Source organism: Taeniopygia guttata, chromosome 1A, assembly GCF_048771995.1.
Source record: "Taeniopygia guttata chromosome 1A, bTaeGut7.mat, whole genome shotgun sequence".
In the NCBI taxonomy this organism is placed as follows: Eukaryota; Metazoa; Chordata; class Aves; order Passeriformes; family Estrildidae; genus Taeniopygia; species Taeniopygia guttata.
Window position 1 is genome coordinate 50968316 of NC_133025.1, and position 7291 is coordinate 50975606.

Sequence of the window (7291 nt, forward strand, 5' to 3'; positions counted from 1 at the left end):
TTAGACAGCATTGCAACTTTTCCTGTCCTATCCATGGGGATCCCAAGAAAATGATGAAGTGCACAATATTCCTAGGCTCTCAGCATTTTGTTTTGTTTAATGGGCTCCTGTGGGAACTCCTATTACTCTACTCTGGAGGGAAGAGCTTTATTGTTTTTGTTGCTGCTGTTGTTGTTTGCCCCCTTTTGCCTGAGGCAGGTCATGAATTATGTGCCTGATTTTCCTCCTCAGTCCTGGACTTCCTGTGATGCCCCACGGGGACCCATTAAGACCTTCCTTGCTGCATCCTTCCAGAGAAAGGCCAAGTGCTGAAGTGGCAGAAACAGGGGTAGAAAGAGGCTCTTGTGACTCAAGGATCTTTGGAGGAGAGCAGCAAGTCACTGTTAGGGTTTGGATGGGCCCATGGGGGTCTGCTGGGAAGTTGAATTGCATACCAAAGCAAACTGTCCAATTACAGGGCAAATGCATGGTTTGCATGGTTTTTCTCCTGAAGTTGCTGTTTGAATCATGGTATTTCCACTCATGAAGTGGCACCAGAACTCAAACTTCAGAGAAATGGGCACTTCTGACCTGCAGCTAACTGTAGATCCTTCTGTGGTCTCGCCCACGAACTGCATACACTTGAGCCAAAATTTTAGATCCAGCTGCTAAAGCTGTCTATGCCTTTGAGGCAGAAAAGCCCTAGTTTGGTTCCTCTGGGTGACATCTAACAAACCACTTTCAGGCACTTCAAATAAATTTCCTGCAAGAAGCCATCTCATGTTTTTATAACCACAGACATTTCAAACATGTTTCTGTATTTTCTGATGTGCCATTGGCACAGGCTATGAAAATTGTTTGGGCTATATATAGCTGGACTTTTTCCTGCTTCTTTTTTTGCAGTTTGTTATAGGAAAACAACATTTCTGTAGCTTTGTGCCAACCCAGCCTCTTTTCAAGTGAACTGTCTGCTTTTTATCCACAAAATCACATACTAGAAAGTCTATCTAAAGAACATTATTAGCCGAAGCTGCAGAGTTAAGTACTGGCAAGCTAAGGCAATGCCAGACTTGAGATGGCTTCTGCTCATACATTAAGGGGCAGATGCATTAGGACATACTGAAAGCTTTTATAGATGGTTAGACTCCTGAAGAAGGTGAGATGACCTGTCTCACAAGCAGGACTGATGAATTACCTGAAAAGGGATTAATTTGCATGAACTCTTTCTTCCTCAGCTGTGGCCCCAACCCTCCTCCCTGTGCTCTTTTTAGTCCATTGTCTGTGTCTTCTGCAAGTCCCAGCAGGTGCTAAAACTGCCGTGGCTGTGACACACACTATGGCACTACCACAGATGGAGGGGAGGAAGAGGAGCAAGCAGATGAGCATCGTCTGGTTCAGACAACTTCTGAGGGGATGAAAGGGTATTTTCTCAGCCCAGAAAGCACAAGACAAGAGCTGCTTGATAGATCACCCTTTCCTGTGGTTTGTTCCTGACTCATTCAGACTCCTTCGGTGATGAGCTCTCAGTCACTGGTGAGACACTGAAAAGGACTACTAGAGTAGTGTTATTTTATGATCTAGTATTTCCACAGCCTATTCTGAAGAGAAAGCGAAAATTTACCCCCATTGCACATCAACATAGCACAGTGGAACTGAGCTCTGCATGGCCAGAACAAGGCACTGAGGATCCCCCTGCACAGCCAAAGAGAAATCTGGTCACAGATTGGTGAGGGTTGTTTGGGGCAGCTTGTGCAGGGTCTGTCTCTCTCCCCCCACCCCTGTCTACAATAATGGTAATGTGACAGGACAGTTTATTTCCTTTCTGGCTGAACACTGAAGCTTATTTGCAGTTCAGGTTGCCAAAAATAAAACCAATTATCTGAAATATTCCTTTCAGTTGCCTTATTATGGGAGTAAGTTTTGAAAAATGAAGACATTTTCAGATTGTCAGTACTCTTGCTATAGAATCCATGAGAATGGATTTTTTAAAAATGAAAAATCTTCTCTGTCTTCTTTATTTATTTAGGGGGAAGAAAAAGTCCCAGTGATTTCCTTTTAGCTTTAGGTACAGCCCTTTTCTCTGCTGGACACTGACAGCAGATTCAAGCAGATGTTTCCTCTATCCATGACACACAAGTTGTCATCTCCAGCTTTCCTTCATAGCCAGGAGGGCTAAAAATATTTCTTAATAAGGAAAACAGAAATGCTGTTGACATCAAAGCAGAGCTGGAGCCCCAGGCACACTCCTGCATTAATCTGTCCTGGCCATCATGTAGATTTGCTCCTCTGGATCTGCAAAGGTAGGTACATCCTTGTGCTCTAGCCACTGGATCTTCCCTGCAGACTACATACTAATTGCCATCCCTGTACTGCAGACACAAGGTAGTCACTGCCAGACTTGGTAGGGGTATTTTTCGTAAATACTGTCTAAATTTTTTACATGATAGGACACTAATGGTAGGAGTGAGATGTGGTTAAGAATCAGCTTGTTATTACCTATCAATTTCTGTTTTAAAGAATAAGTTTCTGTTACTTCTTTGATGAGCTATGAAAAAAATGGAGAGCAAAGTAATATTATTTTTACATCTCCAAATCTGTCACATTTAGTTCAATGCTCAATTGACAACACATGTAATGTCACTTGACTAACAACAGTGACATGGGAAGTAACTCTAGATCCCACTTCATGTTCTGGCAATGGTTATTTAGAAATTGTGGTACATAAACCAAAGTGTAGTGTCAAGCAATTTGAATGCTGCATTCAAGTGTCTTCCTGCTTACACATGAAGAATTCCAGCTTCACTTAAATATTTTAAAAATTTATGGACCCACCTTGACTGCCATAAACGTAAAATAAAAAGTTCCTCTGATTGAAATGCTGGTTGGATCAAACTCACAGCATGTCTGTGTTTTTTCCTTATTACAGAAGTGTTGCAACCACCAAATACATCTGAAATTAATTTTCTGAGACTATTCTGAAAAGAGTTCTGAAGATGCACATTTTGGACTTGGGGCTTATAGCTCATAATGGAAATATCACATTTCAATAAAAATCCACCTCAGGCATAACAAGCTAAATCACTAAATATTCAGTTGGCATCACCTCAATACAACACAGCTACACAGCAGTAAAATAATTACACTGACAAACAGTCATCCACAGGCAAGGACGTTTTTCTCTTGGTAATGCAAGGTAAAAGTGATAGAGAAGGCATAACACAATTCACAAAAAGGAGTAAGACAGCTGGCATGGAATGTGTTTGAAATAGTGTGGACAACATGCAGGGAGGAGACAGCAGAAAAAAGGATGTGGTGAGCGACCTTGTCTGTGCAGGCATGTTGAAGTTAAATGCCCAGCAGAACCAAAATCCCACTTGAGACACTGCAGCACTATGCTGATGTTCTCTTTGGATGTGAAAATATCATAGTGGTTTGTGTGGAGCATCCACAGGTGACTGCACAGTTAATATCCAGCCTATGGATAATGGACATACAGAAAATCAAGAGGAGCTGCAGCATACTCCTTCATCCTCAAAAAGGACAGTCTCTTTCTTCCACAAAAATCTTTTTACTGAGAACTTTTCACCACCTGTAACTAATCAAATCCAGAGTACTTCAATCCAAAGAGAGTGCATGGATCCTTAGTGTGTGGACCCTCTCAGACTCCTTTTTTTTAAACAACGATTAAACTAACTTGCATGTCTCTTCTATTTGCAGTTGCCGCAGGGAGAAAGATGAGGAAACAACATGTTAAACCTCAAGTACAAGCTGGTTGCTTAACCTGGCTCATGCCTCCCAATTTGCAGTTGCTTTTTAGTGCTAATGATCACCTTCTCCTCCCTCTATTGTCTCCACATGCAATTGTTCATAAAGTCTTCTTGGTGACATTTTAGAAGACCAAATACAGTGAGAGTGTTTTAAAGACACAGAGAAAGAGAATTTGCACAGCCTTGAGTCTCTCTTGAAGAAGCTGTGATAAATGCAGTTTGAGAGTATTTTTATTTGCTTTCTGAAAGATAAAGAGAATGATAACAAGTTATTTTTTTAAACAAGCCAAGCTGGATGGGAATTTGAGCAACCTGGTCTAGTAGGTGTCCTTGGCCATGGCAGGGGGACTGGAATTAGATGATCTTTAAGGTCCCTTTGATCCTTAAGGTCCCATTCAACCCAAACCATTCTATGATTTCATGGTATGCTTAGCCACCCTCTGCATGACAAAACACAACTAACAAATGATCTGTGTACTTTTTATGATCCATGCAGCAGGTTTCCTGCCTGGGATGATGGCTGAGTATCTGTGGACCACACACAGCTCAAGTGCAGTAATGACCTTTACTTGTGGAGGAAATAAGATGAATGCCCTTCTGCATTCCTCATATGGACTTTGTTCACAGCTGAAAAAAGCACTAGGTTTTGGATCACACTACTGAAATGCAGTGGCAGCATTTGGAGGAAAACAGACAAAAGGAGTTTATACTTATAAATTGTGCAGCATACACGGTTCAGGTGTCGGCTGGCCTGGAATATTGATCAGGTGAGGGTTTTGCTTTTTGGCTTAGAATTGCAACTGTTAACAAAGCTTTCTAATTGTGGTTGATTTAATGCCTTATTTGGCACCTGAAGTTTCCCCCAGGCCAAATAGTACACGTGCTAGGTCAGAGGAAAAGGGAATGGCTCTGTGTCTTCCCAGGCACTCCTGCGCATCATGACTGCATTCAGCCTTGCAGTAGGTCCTTTCCATGCAGTTCAGGTGTGCATCTTTCAGACCAATAGCCTGCAAACATGAGTAAAGGTGGAAGTTGTTTGCTTGGAAATATGCTTCAATCTGATGCACTTTTTTTATTGTGTGTACTGTAGTCATATTATTAATTGATTTTGTGTTCTGTGCTTGTTCAATGCTCCAAAATGTATCTTCCAGCTGGGCTTCTCAAGACACTAGACTGAGTTTGCACTCTCTTTTAACACCTCAGAACTTCGTTGTGTTAGATGTTGGAAAATCATAGAACAAGGAAACACTTCTCTGTGTAAGATGAGAAGTGTCCAATTAATGCAGTGATCTTAAGATGAAAAAAAGCTACAACAATCTTCTTATGTCTCCACACTGCCCTTTGTGAAATTGGGCTGAACTGAGATGAGTTAAAACATGGCTGTACTTTAAATATTTGTATCTGAACTTTTTTCCACGTGCTTAGGGCATGTTAGCACCCTGCAGTTCAGAGATACAGTTTCAAACATGCTGGTTTTTCCAGGTAGAATTGTGCTGAACTTTGCTGCTTCTGCTGTGGATCTCTCTTTTAACACAGACTGCCAAACAAGTGACTTAGTCCTGGGGTGTGAGACTGGGAAGGTAGTTATATTTTACAGCACTGGCTTTTGTTTTAACACACAGTGCTGCCCAGAGTGAGGGAAATTAACCCCCTCGTTCTCAGTGCCCTCTCTGTGAGCAAGTGAAGAATAAACTAGAAAGCAATGTCTTTTTCACTGTTTCTGACTCTGCACTCTACAGACACAGCCAGTCTACTGTGAGTTAGCAGCATGATAACAAAAGCACTGAGCTCTGAGTTACAGTAGGTAAGTTCCCAGCTGAAGTGTGCTATCCTGGCAAGGTCCTGGGCTCCCTGTTCATCAGCTGTACCTTTTCATGGCCTTCAGTTCATTTTTCTTCATTCACCTCCCCAAGAAGAAGATGGGAACAGAATAGTAAACAGGATTTTTTTTTTTTTTTTTTGCTTTTTCCGCCTCTAAAAGCATTAATCTTCTACTGTTGCTGGGACTTACATAATTTCTGGAGGGCTTTGGCAGTGCCGTGGCTTGGGAAGGACTATGGCAGCGAGTGGCGCCGGGAATGACCGAGGGTCTTAGCAGGGATGTGGGACCGTGCCGGCCGGATGCCGCCAGGTGGAGCCGTGGGCTCGGCCGGCCGGGAGGCTCCGCAAGGGGCTGAGCCGCACGGGCCGAGCCGGCCGGGAGCTCCGGGAGGGCGGCGGGCGCCAAGGGCTGAGCCTGCGGCAGGCCCGGACGAGCTTTTCTAGTGAGACGCAGTGGGAAGAAAACTGTGTGGGCGTCACCTCCCCGCGATGGGCTGGAACCAGGAGGTCTGGCTTTGTGAAAAGGAGTTTTAGTACAGAAAAAAGTTATGGATGGGCATGAGTCTCTACAAAGCAGCAAGGAAAAGTCACACGGCCTAGGTACTCCTGAGATAGGAGTGGTTTGGAGACTCAGTTTGTAGACGCTAAAAGGTAGGGGCAGCTTCACAGAAGAGGAAGGTTGTTGGTGTGTTCTCACCGGCACAGAATGCCTCTAAATATTCTCCTTGAAAAAGAGCTGAAGATCAGTTGGCGTATCCAGCTGCTGACATCCCATTATTTACCACAGTCAAAGATAAAACTGTTTGTGAAGGCTTAAAAAAGGAGCTCAAGAAACTGAGTGATTGGGTAATAAAATGGCAGATTAAGTTTGGTGTCAATAAATGCAAAGTAATGCACATGGAGGAAAACAACCTTAACTATACATTCACAGTGATGGACTCTAAATGAGCTATTACCACTCAGAAAACAGATTTGGGAATCATTACACATAATTCTTCAGAAACAATCACCTCAAAGCTAGCAATGGTCAAAAAGACAAATGGGGTATTAGAAATTATTAGGAAATAAATACATAACATGATAAAAGCATACTTTTTACCATGAAACCAATGCAGTGCTCACATCTTAAATGCCAGGAGGGAGGGAACAATTTCTTAGACACCTAGTTTACAAGAAGCACCATATATTTTCAAGAGATGACACTGTGGAACTCATTGCCACAGGAAATTTTGAAAGCTCAAATGAAATTAAATTAAAACAACAACTAAATAAATGTGTTGGCATTAGGTAAAAAAAAAATTCCATTGAGTGATGTAGACAGACCTACAAGCTCAGGTAATAACATAGTTTCTAGCTGCTGGAAAGGAATGGGGATAATCACTCTATCCCAGCCTTGTTTCTGCTTTTTTCTTTCTTTCTTTCTTTCTTTTTTTTTTTTTTTTTTTTTTTTTTATCTGTTGGGCTGCATAGACCTTTGCTTTTAACCATTCAGGCCATACTTATATCATTATACTGAAGATAAAGAAATATTTTGGTCCTACAGAAAATCAATGGCAAAATGCATTGATTTCAAGAACAGGAAAATCAGTTCTGCCTGTAGCTGGGTCATGTCTCACTGTGTGAGGTGTTGCATTGATTGAAGCAAGACTGCTGGCACAGCATGAGCAGCTTATAACAGGTATATTTGAGCTATCCAGAAAGTAGCAGTGACTAAGAGTGGGATT